General features: G+C 39.0%; 1 protein-coding gene and 1 long non-coding RNA gene across 2 annotated transcripts in view; both read left to right on the plus strand.

Annotated features, from left to right (window-relative positions):
* The window catches only part of LOC124264447 (inositol-pentakisphosphate 2-kinase-like), a 91,018-nt gene that overhangs the window by 48,211 nt on the left and 23,746 nt on the right, over positions 1 to 19,061 (plus strand). The window lies entirely within an intron of this gene.
* Positions 6,091 to 13,559, plus strand: LOC124264448. Its single transcript, XR_006895140.1, has 3 exons — positions 6,091 to 6,292; positions 11,537 to 11,542; positions 13,550 to 13,559. It is a non-coding gene; the product is annotated as an uncharacterized LOC124264448 (long non-coding RNA).

Raw genomic sequence — 19,061 nt, forward strand, 5'->3', positions numbered from 1 at the left:
CTTTGCCATCATGTTGAGACAATAGTCTCGGGGTCAGTCTAGGGGGCCCTGGACAAAAATAGCACATAAAACACCATCAGTGCCCCATCACCTCCCCCTGTTTGGAGCACTGTCATTAATGTATCAAACCTGTCTGGGTGTTTTGAAATATGTACAACATTTCTTTAAAAATTAGTAGGTAAGCTACATGGATCAAATGTGTGACTTCATCCAGGATGACCCAGCTCACAAAAGGATTGCTAAATTTTATCTCAGTCCGTTGAAACATGGTGAAAACATTTTTTAATACACTTGGTGCTCAGCAGGAATCCCCACTCTTGTGATGTTTTGGTGTAGTTGTTTTTAGCAAAGTCCAGTTGATTGAAAACGCAAATGTGTCGCTGTTGGAATTGTTTGGAAGAGAATTACCATTTTGGGAGATAATTCCGAGTAATCTGATTTGCAAGATTGCTTCTTCACATTGCTGACTCACTCCTCCGTTAAAGTCGTTTTCAGCGTTTGTCCGCTCGCACATTCTGGATTGGCATAATTTGTACGAGTCAAGATCTTCAGCGCTATTGAATTTTTAGTGGATTAGACAGATTTTGAAATGAGGTTAGGTTCTGAAGTAATATTGGAATAATCTGGCAAGTTTCACTTGAAAATATGAATATTGATTCATTTTTGAAATCAGAAAATTAAAACGTATGAGTTTGCTGGAGTTTGTATTGTTTTTGCATATTTGTTTTACTTTTTTGATGTCTTGATAACAGCTGCTGTAGAACTGCTTTGTAAGATGTGTTCACACTGTCTGATTTAGAGTGTTTTTGTAGGTTTAAAAATTCCTTGATAGTTCATACTCTTTGTATCAGGTCTCATTTTAGCAGATATTTTTATGTTTAACATAAACATAACACCTGTCCATTGAAGATTGTAGATCAAAGTAGCTACTTTCAGTCCTATGCCATATTGCTGGAATATTGCTGGAATGTTGCTGAGTGCGGTGTTAAACAACAAACAAACCAAACTAACTTTCAGCCCTTTATGTCTGGCACTGAGTATCTGCTAGTTGCTAGAGTCAGAGGCCCAGATAAGCTGTGTATCCGGGTAAAATATGCATAGAAAATTTCCAATTACGCATTGAAAAATAATTGTTGTGTATCAATTACGCATTAAAAATGTTAGATACGCAAAAAGTTTAAAACAAATGCGTACGAAATATATTTATAAAAATCGCTTGCGTAATGAAAAGGACATCGATTGCTATCAAGTTGTACTGTTAGTATTGGACTAGTGTTGTACTGTCAGTATAGGATGAGTGATTTTTTATGAAATCATTTCCATTATATTTAAGTTGGTTTTGATTAGGTATGACATAAGGCAGAACATACCTTAGGTGAGTAAAATGACTGAAATACGCACTTACTTGAAAGCAGTGGGTAACGGAAAATGAAATACCCACTCAACATTCATAATACCCACTCCAAAAAAATACAGTGGGTACAATACCCACATGAGCTAAATCTTATCTGGAGCTCTGTAGAGTTAAGATGATATAATGCGTTTGTAGCTGTCTTTGTATGAAATCATGTAATCATCATATGTACACGGAAAGTTAAGACATGCACTTTCATGTCTGTGCCTGGTTACAGTTCGCGAATATCAAAGTGGTTCCACAGAAAACAGAGATGAGTAATAGCTCAATAAGTATTCATTATCCCCGATTCCCAAAACCAGCAGCAGCAACACCCAAAATCCGTCTTTGTCCTGGACAACAATATGATATTCATAGCACCTGGCTATGTCGCACGTGTCAAACAGACAGACCGTGGCCATTTGATTCCCCTTATTATCTGACACAAGCCAGCATGATTGGACAGTGTTTCCGTGACAATAACCTCATACCTTGCCGTTCTTCTCAGTAGCCGTCACGGTGCCATGTAACCTTACCATTCCTGCAATTATCAGGCCCTATTTCTGTCTTCAAATCCTCAATTATGCCGATGTGACTACAACCAGCTGACAATTGTCTACATTTGACATCCGAAGTGGAGGCAGTAGAATTACCAGGTGCCTTCTTTGTTGGTTCAGATGATGTTTTTAAGAGGTCTGCCATCGGTCAAGGATTTGACATTTAAAGTGGACGCCACTCGCTTGACCTTGTGCTTAGGGAGCTGACATTGTCCAGCAAGGCTTGGCTGGTGGTCAAGGATACTGGACTTCTTTGTCTTGAAAGGAAGTTGTTTCCTGCATAAAGATAATCTATCAGGCTCGGGTCAGGCATGTTTAAGTGGAATCCATTTTCTGATTTTGTTGAGGGTATCTCGTAATCTATTTTGTGTGTTTCCTTTGTGTGTGTACTGCGAGCTTTGATTTAGCTTCGATTTATCAAGATTTATGCACAGAATTTATCAATGTTTCAAGTTTCTATTCTGACCCTTATCTACAACCCCTGACATTAAACCTATTTTCTCACATGTTTTTTGCCAGTAGTGTTAATTTGTTGTGCCTCTCCATAGGTTAACATGAGTGGAAAAAGTTGGTATATGGAAAACTGTTTGAAAGTGTTGGTGGCCAAAAATTAAATTTTCAATAAAGGTCCATCTTTAATTACCTCTTCTGTGAAAAAAGATTCACTTTAGACAGAAGTTTTACTCATGCTTGGAATTCACTGTGGAGAGTTATGTCCATTAGGTGAGCCAGACACCTAGGATCATGGGTTATCTTACTAGGTTCGTCAAAGCCCTATTGTTGTTTGGGTGTCGTAATACTATCCAAAGCTGCGATTAACCCAACTGGATCATCAGCTTACAACAATTTCTAAAACCTTTTGAGGAAGAGATTTACCAGCGCGCTGGAATTAAGGAAACACTCTGTTTAATGTATTAATTGGATTTCTAAAGTATTTTAACTCTGGGATTCCTAAATCTTTAGTTTTGACAAGCTTTAGGTAACGACTCCTTTTAATGTCATTCTTGATTCCCATTGCTATTTATGTTGAGACATCCTTGGTGGATGCCTACAATTAGTCAACTATATTGTAGGCACAGTGCGTGAGCTTCATTCTTGTCTTATAATTGATCCCACCCGGACCAAAGTGTGGACTGAAATACTCTTGATGCCATACTGCCTGAAGAAATACTGGCCAACGTTACCTTAATATATTGGCAGTTTCAGACTGGTGGTTTATGAGCGCCACTGATAGCAATGGCAGAATCATCGATTTTGTTTCAGCACAAATTACCTCTGATGATTCACCCACTTGAATCGTAAAAAATTAGACAAAAAACAACAATGTGAAACCCATCATTTGCTTTGATTTTTTTCTTTCAGCGCGGACAAATATGTTTGGAAAAAATCGCTATGGATGACAATGAATTTGAAATTAGCACGGTTTGGATATTGTCTCATTTGTGAGGCTTTGTCCGCGATGAATTAAACAAATCGTCTCCAGTTTGGTTCTTGCTCAAAGCCACGTCTTGTGAATTGCCAGTTGGGAAATGTCAGCAGCCGTGGAAGCTATTTTGCCTGATTTATTGCAAAGATCCCGAAGCTTTCTTAAACTTTCCAATGTGTTGCTAAGCTCCTAGCAGTGACTTCAACGTTGTTTTGCTCGACCTGCTCGTGACATGGCCCCTGAAGGATCTGGGGTGCATCGGCAATCTAGCAGCGAGATTACCGTGGCCCCTTGGGAGCACTACGCTTATAGTCTGCTTCACTATTTACACAATAACACAGTGACACATCGTGTTGTTGGTCTGTTTCTTTACAATTTGCTTTATCTGATAATATTTGAATTTGTATTTTTCTTTAATGGATGGTTATGTTATGTTATGATATGTTATTTTTGGATTGGTTCTTTGTGACTATTAATATCCTTTCTTGATTCTGAAGATCAGGTGGAGACCCATGCTTGTCATTGAAGATCCAGGCTATGAATTGATCTTCAGTAACCCATGCTTGTCGTATACACAGACCCCAGAGAGACTTGCTGACTAAACTCACTTCACATGATAACTGTAAGATGTGAATCCCAGGATGACAAAATATGCCAATCCACCCCTATTAAATTGATGCTAATCATGCTGTTGATCACTGGATTGTTCTGGTTCTCGTTCGGACCTGTAGATATTACACATAAGACCGTTGTCTTTTCTCTAACTAGCGGAGTCTAATTATTGATCAAAGTGTGATACTATAATGCTGTAGTGATCAAAATTGCTGGAGAAGTGCACGTAAATGCACAAAAAATGCTTGCAATGCTAAACTTACACTAAAACTCAATAGCAATTTGTAATGATAACTGTAAGATGATTTTGCCCAATTTTGGGGTGGATTTTGTCGTGTGGATTTTACGGTCACCGTAAGATGTTGCCCATATCTACACACAAACCCAAGGGACAAACTCAAAAGTTCCAAATTATGATGCACAGGTTAGTTCCAGTCATCAGCTTTAACCTATCCGAGAGTTTGTCCTTCACGGCTGAGTCATTATGAAGTCTGAAGATGACTGGAAAGATGTCTTTCATCATGCTGAGTAGATACAACAGTCAGTCCATCCTTCATGCAGAATAGCCCAGGGTGATTTAATATCATATTCCCATCACAATCTTATTACAGTATTCTCGGCAGGCTTATCCCTCCTGTTTGAAAAGCAACTCGTCCATTTGGCTCGGGGATAAAATCAGGCTCCATCTAGACGTTACTCCCTGGGGTGACATCTTATCGAAAATGTATCACCCCTGTTGGACACCATTGGTTATGAGTGTTCTTTCTCCTCGGTGTGCCTCGTTATTTTGCCATTCACCTTCCGAAACTCTGAGAAATGTATGTACCGATCCAGCGAGCTCTTGCCTTGTAAACACAGCGCCCAGCACTCCCAGGTGTATCTAGTCAGCGCCATCTGGTGTGGATATCTGTTAGCTGCACCTGTCGGGGAATCGGAATCGGGAGGAGGGTGGAATGGCACGATAGGTAGACATGATGGGCTTGTATGGTGAATTTCTGCAACAAGTATTTGGAAGGGTAGACAACAAAGTTTTATTCAACTCCTCCACTCATGATCTATATCCATATAAAACAGATGAGCGAGCCAGTTCATGAACCTTTTTCATCAATCCAAGTTCAGTAATGGCACCAGGTGTGTGCAATACCAGCAAGGTCACCCTGCCCTTCCTGCCATTAATGGGAAAGGTCAAGGTCATGGCACACTGGATTCTCAAATACTTCTGAAAAATGTTTGGCCAATATTATGTATCAAGGTGGTGGCATAGTTTCTTCAAGTAATTTGTCTTTAAGGTGTAGGTCCCTTTGTGGTGCCAGTATCTGATAGTCATGGGTTCAACTGCTGTATCTGGCCAAGTTATGTGCCAAGTTTTGTGGCGCAATTGTATTAATGGGTTAGTGGTAGTTGTCTGCTGGATGCTCGTAATGTCAATCACTGGATTGTCTGGTCCAAACTTGATTATTCACAGACCAACGTTACACAGCTGGAGTAGTGCCGAGTGCTGTCTTGAACTGGAACGAAACAAACAAATCCATGTGTTTTCACCAAAATAGCAACTGACTGGGTAACTTTTGGATCACAACTGCATACTGATTCCTGAATTATGTTCCAGCATTTCTGTATTTTATGTGCATTTCCTCTCTTCCAAAAAGCTGTCCACTCACTTTTCCAAAAGATGCTTCCATCCTTTGGTACTCTGAGCAATTTTAGACAGTATCTTGTGGTTTCTGTATTTGGTTCCTGCCACAGGTACAATGTTTAATGTACATCTGTGGCCGAACATTGCTAGAATATGTCAAAAGCTGCATGAAATTATATCACTATAACTTTCTGTCAGACCTGTCACAGTTTGGGAGGGGCCGACAATATCAATAGTCTATTTCTGGTGTTGACTTCACTACAGCAGCTACACATTCCAGTGCATGCATCGAGGGAGTAATCATTGATGATGAATCAACACACGTGACTAGTTGGATTTATTCATGTCAAGACTCTTTTTGACTCACAGTTAATAAATGTGGATGTTGATAAGATTTTTATAAGCATATTAATTTCTGAATATCACCAAATGGAATCATTGTTGCTGTGTTTGTCGATGCAGGAAGTGATGCATAAATAACTGGTTGATAAGGACGATGTTGGTAGTATTTATTATTTCTGACTATCATATATTGGTTATTCTAATAAGCAGTGTAACACATATATATGTACGTTGGTTGATAAGATGTACATAACACATATATTGGTTGATAAGATGTACATAACACATATATTGGTTGATAAGATGTACATAACACATATACGTTGGTACATAAACTATAGGGGGGTGACAAGGAGATGTCATTCCAGCTTATTTGTAAGATACCCTTCAGGAATGAAAGTGATGGTCATTTTCTGATGACTGTATCCTCACACAGCAGACAACTGCCCCATTGCATCGAATCACTGACGTCTTATCGATCTGGATAAAAACATGGTCAGATTGGATGGCACTGGGTGTCACCTTGCTGTGGATGTGATTTTGTGCCTGTCTGTGACTTTCCGTGGCATTAATGCTGGCTTGTCATATCTGTGATTAATGGTAAGCAGCTGAAGAGCTGCATGTGTGAGTTGCCTGTCACATCCAGGGGGATTGCAGCTCGTAGGCTTTCCAATGACTCACAGTTTTGTTTTAAGAAATTGAAATTTGTTATTGATCCTGGACGTCGAATGGAAATATGTGATAAGCGCTTGGAAAATAAATAGGCTTTCGCGATCATTAAAACTGAATAGTAATGAACTAATCAAATCTCATTGAAATTCTAAGTTAAGTTTGTTTTAGTTAAATTGAATTAAACAACAACCATGTTTTTGAAAAACAGACACAAAATGAATAAAAAACAAATTTGAAATGTTGAAATAATAACTGCTGTTTTGCAAGGCACCAGCTACATGACAACGTGAGTCTGGACTGTACAATCAGTCAAGTTACCTGATCAGTCAGCCCACACTAGAGCATAAACTGTTTCAGATGTGGTATTGTAGGTTCTTTGGTAGAACTGACATACTTTTCTCATGAATGGATGTCTGTGAGAACACTTCTCTGCTTCATCTAATGATGTATAGTCACCTCTATTTTTCCTGTCATGGTTCAAAGGCATTGTTTCAGTGGACACAGCAATATTTAACAATATTAAGAATAACATCTCGGAAAAATGTTTTTAAAGTCACTTTTGAAAACAATTTGAACCAGGAGAGTTTTTGCTTTTTTTGCTATTGGTTTATTTTTGAAGTCATTTTTCATTGTTGACACCACTACTCTTAAACAACATGTCTGAAACTGAGCATAGTGGTCCTCCTGGTGATTCATCCCCATGTTGTAAATGAAATGGGTATTGATTTCATCTTGTCATTGACAATCTGCCAATCAAATGTGAAATAGACTATAGTGACTTGTTGCTCTTAATCTCCTGGAACTGGCAGCGGAGGCAGTGAGGGTTGAGGAAGTCACTCTTCCCCATCCTCCCGTTACACCCAGGCTTTTGATGGCCAATTCTCAGCCCAGAGCTTTAAAGGTCACATGCAACCAAAAAAAATCAAACATAATTAAAACACAATTATCACTTATTCATGACATATAATATACATTGCTGATTATGAAAAACATAAACAAATGTATAAAGCGTACAATCATAAATCAAACATGCAATATTTTGTACTTGGGGTTACCTCCCAAGAAACGAAGCAGCCGGGATACCCGAACCCAGTCAGAGCGGGTGGGTGTGCACCCAGTAACGGCGCTGGTTCATTTGGCAGATGCTCTCCACGGCTCATTGTGTATGTATATATAGAGATGTTGGTTTTGTAAATACATGCTAATTTTTTGTGCATAACATTTTGCAATCAACAGACATCATAACATGTCATGTGTACAAGTATCACACCTGCCTGTCTGTGTAATTCAATGTGACAGAGACGAACTGGCCATAAATCAATCGCGCTTTGTTTATGGTGTATAGCCTGATAGGTGTTAAGTTTTAATTGCATGTGGTCAGTGATCAAAGTTGTGTATTGAATATTGTCATTAGCAGACAGGCAGGCAGACACATAGGTGTCAATAAAAATGACATTGAGTTTTGTCTGTGACAACAACATATCTATATCACAGTTAGAAATTCTGTCAACGCTTAAATAATGACATTGTTTAAGTATCGAACTGAGAAAGTGACTCGGTAAGAAGAACGTGTGGTGAAATAGACAAATGAAATTATATAAACAGTTAAATCGATAATCTACTGTCATAACATATAAAAGCTCGTGCCTGTGAAATATCAACAAGCCTTCACCGAGTATTCACCAGACAACCCGATTCCAAGCTGTGCGAACCTATTTCTCTGCGCATGTGCTATGGCGCAGCCCAGCTGTTGAAACCACTTTTCAACCAAAAGCTGGGGAAAATGAGTGAATCGTTTGAACTCCGATTTCGATGCGGTTTTTCATCGCGTTATTTTTCACCTTTATAAGTTGAATTTGCATTTATGATGATTTGTTTCGGTAGTCCATACCGAAAGGTATCAGAATCTGCAAAGTTGTGTTTTACGTTGCATGTGACCTTTAAGGAAATACTAACCAGTCTGCATTTGAGTCAGTATTTGTTTGTAGCATGGAGGGTTTGATGGAAGTGTGCATTTTCTGTTTTCTATTTGAGTTGATTTGGTTTGATATGATTTACTTATTTGTTGTTTAATGCCACATTAAGGAAGATCACCCATTTTTACCTCAAGTCTTCACAGGGCAATGTGATAAAGTTATTTCCCTTGTAACAAGGTTACCTTCATACAGGTAGGAATCAACACCGTGGTTAGAATTACCGTATTCACCATAGTAAGTGTACCAGCTGCTTAGTAAAGTGACAAAGGGGAATGCTTATAAAACAAAACACATGTTAAATGTAGAATTCTCGTATTCCCCGTAGTGAGTGTCCTAGTGATGAAAGGGATGTTCATAAATAACTCAGGATTAGTCCAGAATTACCGTATTCCCCATAGTGAGTGTCCTAGTGATGAAAGGGATGTTCATAAATAACTCAGGTTTAGTCTAGAATTACACCGTATTCCCCGTAGTGAGTGTCCTAGTGATGAAAGGGATGTTCATAAATAACTCAGGTTTAGTCTAGAATTCTCAGTATTCCCGTAGTGAGTGTCCTAGTGATGAAAGGGATGTTCATAAATAACTCAGGTTTAGTCTAGAATTCTCGTATTCCCCGTAGTGAGTGTCCTAGTGATGAAAGGGATGTTCATAAATAACTCAGGTTTAGTCTAGAAATTCTCGTATTCCCGTAGTGAGTGTCCTAGTGATGAAAGGGATGTTCATAAATAACTCAGGTTTAGTCTAGAATTACTGTATTCCCGTGAGTGAGTGTCCTAGTGATGAAAGGGATGTTCATACATAACTCAGGTTTAGTCTAGAATTCTCATTATTCCCCATGGTGAGTGTCCTAGTGATGAAAGGGATGTTCATACATAACTCAGGTTTAGTCTAGAATTACCGTATTCCCCATAGTGAGTGTCCTAGTGATGAAAGGGATGTTCATAAATAACTCAGGTTTAGTCTAGAATTACAGTATTCCCCGTAGTGAGTGTCCTAGTGATGAAAGGGATGTTCATAAATAACTCAGGTTTAGTCTAGAATTACCGTATTCCCCGTAGTGAGTGTCCTAGTGATGAAAGGGATGTTCATAAATAACTCAGGTTTAGTCTAGAATTACCGTATTCCCCGTAGTGAGTGTCCTAGTGATGAAAGGGATGTTCATAAATAACTCAGGTTTAGTCTAGAATTACCGTATTCCCCGTAGTGAGTGTCCTAGTGATGAAAGGGATGTTCATAAATAACTCAGGTTTAGTCTAGAATTACCGTATTCCCCGTAGTGAGTGTCCTAGTGATGAAAGGGATGTTCATAAATAACTCAGGTTTAGTCTAGAATTACCGTATTCCCCGTAGTGAGTGTCCTAGTGATGAAAGGGATGTTCATAAATAACTCAGGTTTAGTCTAGAATTACCGTATTCCCCGTAGTGAGTGTCCTAGTGATGAAAGGGATGTTCATCAGTAACATAGGTGAGTGGTTCAATCACTGGCCACTACATACCAAAGGCCTTAAAGATTGTACTTGTTACCTGACACTCAGCGTTACAGGGCTAAAACAACAACTGGTCTGCTGTGAGGCTGTCACACACATGCACTCATGCATGCATACACATTATTATGCATACAACAATCTGGAGTGCGACATTAAACCCCTTTCCCCTGTTCATCTCCATCTCTTGCGGCGTTATTGGATCACACAGTGCAGCATATTCCCCTGTCTGCCATGCTCCATGTCATCTGCTGGAGCCATACTCTTGCTAAACCCCTTTTCTGCTCCCTTTCATCTCCCATCTCTTGCGACATTATTGAATGTGCAGCATATTCCCCTGTCTGCCATGCTCCATGTCATCTGCTGGAGCCATACTCTTGCTAAACCCCCTTTTCTGCTCCCTTTCATCTCCATCTCTTGTGACATGTCTGCCATGCTCCATGTGATGTGCAGCATATTCCCCTGTCTGCCATGCTCCATGTGATCTGCTGGAGCCATACTCTTACTCTTTGCTAAACCCCTTTTCTGCTCCCCTTCCTCTCCATCTCTTGTGACATTATTGGATGTGCAGCATATTCCCCCTCGCTGCCATGCTCCATGTCATCTGCTGGAGCCATACTCGACTTGCCAGAGCTCTGCCTACCTGAGCTGGGAATTACACCAGCAGACCAGATGGACGTACTACGCCATTCCTTCTCAACAAGAAACCAATTTCAGAAAGAGAAGAGTAATTTAGCCAGTAACACATCCAGCCAGTTTGATGAAGAACAGAATAGAATGTAACAGTGTAATAACACCTGCCCTTCAACTTGTTGATTAAACAGGTTCAGAGAGTGCATTTAATTGCATTCTTTCATCCCATGTTTTGTTGGAATGGCCCCGAGTGTATCACCGGCCTGTCAGCAAGCATCAATAATGAAAGACAGTTGTGAAAATGTCGTACTTTACTTGTTACACCGTCAAGTTTCTATCGGCATGTGTCACCCAAACACAACTTTCATGTACATTTCATTATGACAGCGTACTATACGATATAAGCGACGTTGATCGTCACGTACATTTCATGTTTGTCCATTGATCACCTTGGGTAATGGATTCCCCTGATGCATATTTCATGTAGACTGACATCCACATATGGCAATGCACCTTGTCGACGACATCATTGTTTGGTTAGTATGTTACAGAATTGAAGACAAGATTGAATTGGTTTATTGACAAGTTCACCAGATTGCAAGGATTTCTGGTTGTTTTCATTTGAGAAATGTGCATCATTGTTTGCCTACAGCAGAGCGGACAATGTACACAGTGTGGTTGAAGTGTCACTCATGTAACCATGTCAGTCACATTGACACTTGTCATGAGTCTGAAGATACGAGGAAAGTAGCAATAAGGCACAACTATCTGATCATTTATAACACAATATTAAGGAACACCAAAGGTTGCTGTTTCCAGAGTTTGTTTGATGAGCTTTAGATGGCCTATCATGAATTAAGACAACCCCAAAGGTAGATATTTGACCCCAAGGACCTGTCTTGTGCGTCAGAATTCCCAAATCATATCAATAAAAGCAAATACTAGTGTGTCTGTGACTTGTATTTCATACATAGCACGGCCAAGGAAGAGACATTATTGTACTGAATACAGTGTTAACATGCCTCTGAAATTAAGGAATAAAACTGAAACCAAATCCCTATTTTGGTGAAAGAAAACAACAATTATTTCAGGTATCCTGCGAGGGAACTTAGTTTCCAATCCTAGAATATATCCCTGTAGACAAATTCCTTGTCATCGTTTGTGTTTAAATCTATGTTTAAATGCACAACTTACACCTGACAATTGTCTGAAGATACCTTGCCTTTTAAAGAGAAACCCCAGTCTGCTGTCTGCTGACTGTCTACTGATTGTCCAGCTCTGCCACCAAACTTCAATAGACAATCTGAGAACTGGGGTTGTCACAGTCCACGGTCGATATCAACATCCAGTATGTGTTAGTCATACTGCTTGCTCATGAAGGGAAATCCTTCATTCGAGTGTAAAACACAAGGCTTAAGGGGTTCAGGGTGTATCTGTCCTAGTCGTAGAGTCGATATTGAAGTAAGCATCGATGCTTGAAATGTTGTAATGTTTATCTCCGTGTAAATATTGGTATATGCACTCAGATGCCAGCCCACGTGATGGAACTTCCTCGTGTTGGGTGTTAGTGCAGTTATTAGTCACTCTTTCTTCCCAGAGTTCCTTGCGGCCCAGCATAGTACCTCTGCCACAGTACAGTGAGTTGTGACGTCTTGTCACGTCTTACACAATCCATTCATCAAATTCTATGTTTCTCATCTGTGTGTCCCAATTGAGCAGATCGATGCTCATGCTGTTGATCACTGGATTGTCTGGTCCAGACTCGATTATTTACAGACCGCCGCCATATAGCTGGAATATTGCTGAGTGCGGCGTAAAACTAAACTCACTCACTCACTCTCATCTGTGTGATGTTTGAAGAGTCTACACATTTTAAATATATGTCCTAAAATGGTAAAGTTTCTATTGAGAAAATATGAATAAATTGCATATTCATCCTTTGTTTACATTGGTTGTACGAGTCATTGAAGCCAGCGACAGACTTTATGATCACTTTTCGATCACCTTCATGGACAAAGATATGTTGTTGTGCACTTTGCTGCTGTAGGTGTAGAACATCTATATAAATTTGCAAAACAATATGTAAATTGCACCAAAAGCCTTCCATTAGGCAAGTCTGCTATGATTTCTGAATAAACACTTTTGTTTCCAAACAAGAGAAAAGTCACGTGATGTGCAAATTAGCCCGTGGCATATGTAGTGCATGGTCATGATGGCGCTAGAATGGTGGTGTTATTGTTACTATCTGGATGGAAATATATTACCATCTGGTCTATAAACAGTATAGTACGTGGTATAGGGTGTTGTATGGGATGTAGTATAATATGTTCAGTCAGTGGAATAATCTACACATGGAATGCTGTTTTCGTATCACACAGCAGAATAATTCTTGATATGTCAGCTGTTATTTGTGAAGCCTAAGCTGTTATATATATGGACTAAATATATTTCATACTTGAAACTGTGTGTGTTGGTAGTTGTGAGGGAAAAGGTTTTTTATGCTGCTTTAAGCAATATTCCGGAATAACGGTGAGAAGCATCAGAAATTGGGTTCACATATTGCACTTATGAAGGGAATTTAACGCCAGTCTTTGGTATGACAAGTGAATGTTTCTGACCACCCCAGTGGTGTGTCGGTAGTAGAAGATTAAAACCTTCTTGTATTAACTTGAGGCCCAGAGGAATGAATTGTCGCAGTTATTTATGTACATGATGAACCAGTAGTAGAAGCTGTAGAATTAAAACCCTCTTGTATTAACTGGGGACCCAGAGTAAAGAATTGTGGCAGTTATTTATGTACGTCATGAACCAGTAGTAGAAGATGTACAATTAAGACCTTGTATTAACTGGGGTCCAGAGGAATGAATTGTCACAATTATTCATGTACGTCATGAACCTGTAGTAATGTCTGTATGGGAGGTGAGTACTAGTTCAGTATTTGTTGAGTGAATTACAGACTCTTGAATACAAATTGTACCTTCTGTAACACACTGGACATGTAGGAATGGTCCTTCTGGAGTCACACTGTGAAGTTGGGGGGACCACCAATTGATATTCTGCTGGGTGGAGTTGGGGACGAAATATGTTTAACTCAAAATGTTTGGCCAAAGAAAATGTTTCTGCTTACAGTGTAGGATGTGTTGTAAATTGAATAAGAGTTACATCTGTCATGAATTACTTTAATTGCTATCTTTTTTGCCAAACCACAATTCAGGGATAGAAATACTTTTTTTTTCTAAGTGTGCCTTAGGGCACCATTCAAATATGTATGGTATTATTCAATTTGGAAAAAAATAATTGTTTTGGGGATTAAATGACTAAATGTGAGTTATGTCTCTGAAAAATCAGGCGTGTCAAAAGGGCACCGAGAACATTTTTTAGCCGTGCCATTTCAATAATTACCGTGCCTAGGCACACTAATATATGGGGTATTTCGAACCCTGCCATTGCACTTTTTAAATAATATCATGTCTCTTCCAAACACACACAGACACCCATACCCAATGTAAAATTGCGACTCTGCCGACAGAAGTAAAACCTTCTTTAGACACCATGTTATGTGACATCAATGGTTCAAGGTCAGCTACACTTCCACGCCACCGTTTCAGTGCCACATAAATCCCAGATACAGTTACATTGCACTTGGGATCTTATTGGATACATGACATTTAAAAGAAACATTTTTCATCGACTCATAGATGACAATGATGATTTGTTTAGAAAGCAGTAATGGTGGTAACACGACCTTGGCCTTTGTGAAGGATATTGGTCACATGTTGGTGCTGTCCCTGCCGCGTGATGGAGTTAGTCCACCCACGGTTAAACATACACTGTCAAGGTTGTTCTGACATCAGGGCTGGTGGAGTACACTGACGAAAGCTCTGTGTGGGTGATGGGTAGACTGACTATACATGCTGCTTGATGCCATGTTTTACCACCTTGTACAAATGTAGCTTATCTGTCATTGACCATTATGTTTTCCTCGCGGTGTCATCGCAATGGATGCTGTTTCCACAGCGTGTTGGCTTGAGTAGATTCTGCCGTATAAATAGACACTCACCGGAACAACTGATACCATTAATGGTGCTCTCGTGATAGCATTCTTTCAGCGTATTTCAAGGATATGCAGTGATATCAGTTTTTAGGTAAACATTCCAAGTGATTGTCAACCTTGAAAACCTTTTTTAGTATTGCTAAAAAAACCTTCTGTTTTCTGATTATGTGGGTAAGTGCTATCAGAAGACAGAAGTTCTGTATGTGAAGACTTACCTTCATAAGGTGAACAACCATGTCTGCTGTGTATGTAAGAAATGTATTCACTTGAAAAATAGTTTTCTTACATCATTACAGAATTATCACAGAGGTAGAATTACGTTTGTAAATTTATTCAATTTATTCAACGTATGTGATATTAATGTACTGTGCTTGACAGCTTTATGTTTATGCAAATGATATTTAAAATGAGGTTGACAAACACATAACACTCTGGACATGTGGCCTAAATATAGTTTACCTTACAACTGTACTATGGGCCGTGTGGCGTGAATTACAAAATAAACTTGACTGATTGACATTAATGTGTATTTTGATGTGGTTATTTTGGTGCTGTCATATCTGTGAACCTTTGCGTTTTACTTAACATGTGTATTACTGTTTTACTGTTCATGCAGTGTGTATTTCATATCATCAGAGTTGTATTAACATGTTTTTTATTTTACATACGGAGCACACATCACACTGGGTGCGATGATAGTTTCAGTTTGGAACAAAGCAATCGGTTCCGAAGTAGGAGAACAAGAATCAAATGTAAATTTTCTAAAATTTGTAAAGTTTGTCACTATGTTGTGGAGTATTTGCTGAGAGTTACTGCAAAACGACACAAGAATGCACATTTATTTGAACTTATCTGCATTTGCATTTGACACATTAAGGTCATGTGTGTTTTTGGTTGTTGGTTGCCCTTGGCTGTCTTTCCTGTACTAGGATGCTTTACCCAGGGAAAAGTTTGAACCCATGAAAAAATACATGATTTTTTGTGTGGTCTGAGAGTGCTTTACCAGAAAACATAACACGGCCATTCCGGTGTTTATTTTCATTTGTTTCAAGGTCAACTTGGGCAGGTGCTTTCAAAAAAGAAGAATGTTTTTTTCTGACATTGAATTGTCAACTTTGTGCAGTGAGATTAGATGATTTGAACAACCAACAGTTGATTAACTGTTTTGTAGCAAAGAGCTTGCCTGTTACTTGAACTTTGCACCATGTTTCTTTGAAGATTTACCTCTAAATGCAAAAAAACTACGCTATCCATACAATTCTGTGGTATCACTGTCGTAACATTTCCGACAACATGTTGCCAAAATTTGTAGAAGAGGTGCCTTTGTTAACTCAATGCCACTGCCATTCAGATCATTGTGGTGTTCTTAAACACTTCCTTTGTTCCTGCTGCTAGAGCTGTTGACAATCACATTACGAGAATACAAGCTTTAATCTGCTCTGATGGCCCAGAGCAGACGCAGCATTGTTTGACTCGAGTTTTGCAGGCAACTACTAATCCAAGAGCCAGAGTAATCAACTCACACGAATCAGCGACATTGCTTCCAGTAAGCTAAAGATGTTATTTGTCCTTGACATTGTAATTGACAATTTTTTTAAGGATCAAATAATTAAATGGCTGAACCTGTCGTAGTGAAATAGAATACAAATAGAATTCCTCTTCCAATTCTTTTCTGTTTAAGTTTGATGCTATGTTATAAGGATAAGAGATGCCTTAGCATGCTTACATATTTTGTGGTGTGGTTTTGATTCTTGGTCTGTTCTGTTTAACAAAGTGTCTTTGATAATATTGTCATCGAATGACGTTTTATTTTAAGAACTGCAGAAAGATTTAAGAAATGTATTTTTATAATGTTGTCCCTTGTGGTTGACTCACATCCAGGATTCGAACCCCAAATCCCAGAGTCAGGCACTGGATAGCCAGAACACAAAGTCAGCTATCTAACCCACTCAGCCATCGCGAACAGAAACAAACAAACCAGCGACATGTCTGTGATTACGAGTTCCAACTAAAGGCAGAACCACCACATATAAATATTATGAAGCATTGTTACAAACAGCACACACTCTATTGTAATATGTATACTCTAAACAATGACTTTGTAACACGGCTTGTCATGGCACAGTGGTCAACACAGACCACCTGAAGGCGTGAATGTACGACACTTATTGCGGGACAATGTATTGACAAGAGGTCAGATGTGATTAAAGCGGAGATTATGAATCCTGCCTTGACCACCTGGCTGGACTAATAGCTGTGACAGTTTAATGTCCACATGACCCACAATGCCTCAGTGGGACTCCATCACAAAGCATTAGCACATGATTATATGGATTAGGTAGACGGGTTTATATGATTATTGTATTACAGAAACACCCGCGTCGTGGTTTGCTGAGCTGTGTCAGTATTTCAATTAAGGATGAAATTCTTCATTTAGACATGTTTTCATTTCTGAAGAAATCGGGATGATTAATAGTTGCTAGCTTTAGTAATATTTGACATATGTTTGGGTCTTTTTGTGGTCTTATGTATGTGTATCTTTTGTTGTATGGTATGTGTTTTTAACTTTTTTTTAACCGTGCGAAGCAAATTTCCTTCGGGATAATAAAGCATTATCTTATCTTATCTAAACTTTTTGAATTACTTCTCCAGGCCATGAGTTAACAACAGCTGGTTTTATACAAGATAATATTTTTAGTAGGTTTGGGGGTGTTTATGACAAAACATCATACGTGTGGATATGAAAAGAGAAAATAAATAGTCGACAGAAAACATTCTGATTTTAAGTTTTTCGTGCGAACACAAATGCTAGCCCTGATTGTGAATATTCATCTAAATACATTCACATCCTTTTCTGCTCCAAAGTCTTCAGGTGATTACACATGGGACTGTGTTTTAAACCTCAGAAGGCATCGCTTGAAAATTTCATTTCCGAAAGAGGCTGAATTCAGAATAAACCGCAAGTACAGAGCAGCCAAGCCCATGTGTGCATTACTTGGAGTGGAGAGTGACATTACACATTCATCAGACGTGACAGGTTCGAGAGGTTGTCACATTCTCCTGGCAACACATTTCAACTTCTTGGACTTTGAATTATTTGAAAATGTATTTTTTTTTACTTCACCGTGAATTATTAAGTCCATTTTCAGGCTTCTTTTGACGTTTTTTGTATCTTTCCATCCTTCTGCCACTCTGGTTTTAAGGAGGAGCACATCTATTTTGGTGCCAATGTTTGGAGCAGATTTGTAAGAAGTTCGATGATTCTTAAATATTTTTGTGGAAATATTAAGATTATGTCACTACTTGTCTCAGGATTACAGCAGTTTGAAATATTGCAAATTATTTTTTTTAACGTAAACACCATTTCAGGCTAAAATTTGTACCTTGACCTAATGAAATGAGCAATGATTCATTCTTTCATGTTAAGTGATGCTGCTTGCAGGTTGATGACAACTGTAACCCAGGTTAATTGTGTGGTCCCCCAGTAAATACTGCTCATCTCCAATTCTCCAGGGGCAGGGTAAAGCAGGGGCAGGGTAAAGCAGGGGCCCAGAGGGTACAGTGTTTGCTCATCTTCTATTCTCCAGTGTCAGTCTATGGGTAAGCAGGGGCTCAGAGGATAAAGTGTTTGTTCCTCGTATTCAAAACCAGTGTTTCTCCATGCAGATTCCTGGATGCAAAGGGGGATATGGACATTTTTGCTGATGGGAAGAATTATTGACGATTATCGATGTGAAACTGTGTCATCAATAACATCCTGCGTAAACTGCGTTGGTGAAATGAACTTTGAATTTACAGACACAATACACATAGTTACGTCTTTATTTGTGGGTCTCTTCTAAATCATGTTCTGAACTTTGTTTTTGTTCATGATAGGTGCTTGAACGCGCTGCCACACACATTGGCATGAAATATGTTGATAATTTTGGACTTTTTTGGAGGGGGCCATCCAACAGTTGACCTCCTCACCTTGTGACCTTGCTGTCAGGGTTGACCCTTTTGGTCATGTTTGAAGGAATCAGCCAGTCAGCAGTTTAAGTTCCAGAATTAAATTAGATGACAGAAATTCTCCATCACTTAGCTGCAAGTCACCAGCACACTTTGTACCTGATTTACTCTGTGTTTATAATCTGTCCATGATTCAGGACCATTAAGAACTCGACATTCCCTTTTTGTTTAACATGACCTGACAGCTTCCATTTCTAAGTTTCAGGCCAAGAATGTACATAAATATTTCAGACATGCAACATTTTTTAAGAAAACATCCAAGGGATTA

This window comes from Haliotis rubra, unplaced genomic scaffold (assembly GCF_003918875.1).
Source record: "Haliotis rubra isolate DU_JTF1 unplaced genomic scaffold, ASM391887v1 Scf924, whole genome shotgun sequence".
Lineage (NCBI taxonomy): Eukaryota > Metazoa > Mollusca > Gastropoda > Lepetellida > Haliotidae > Haliotis > Haliotis rubra.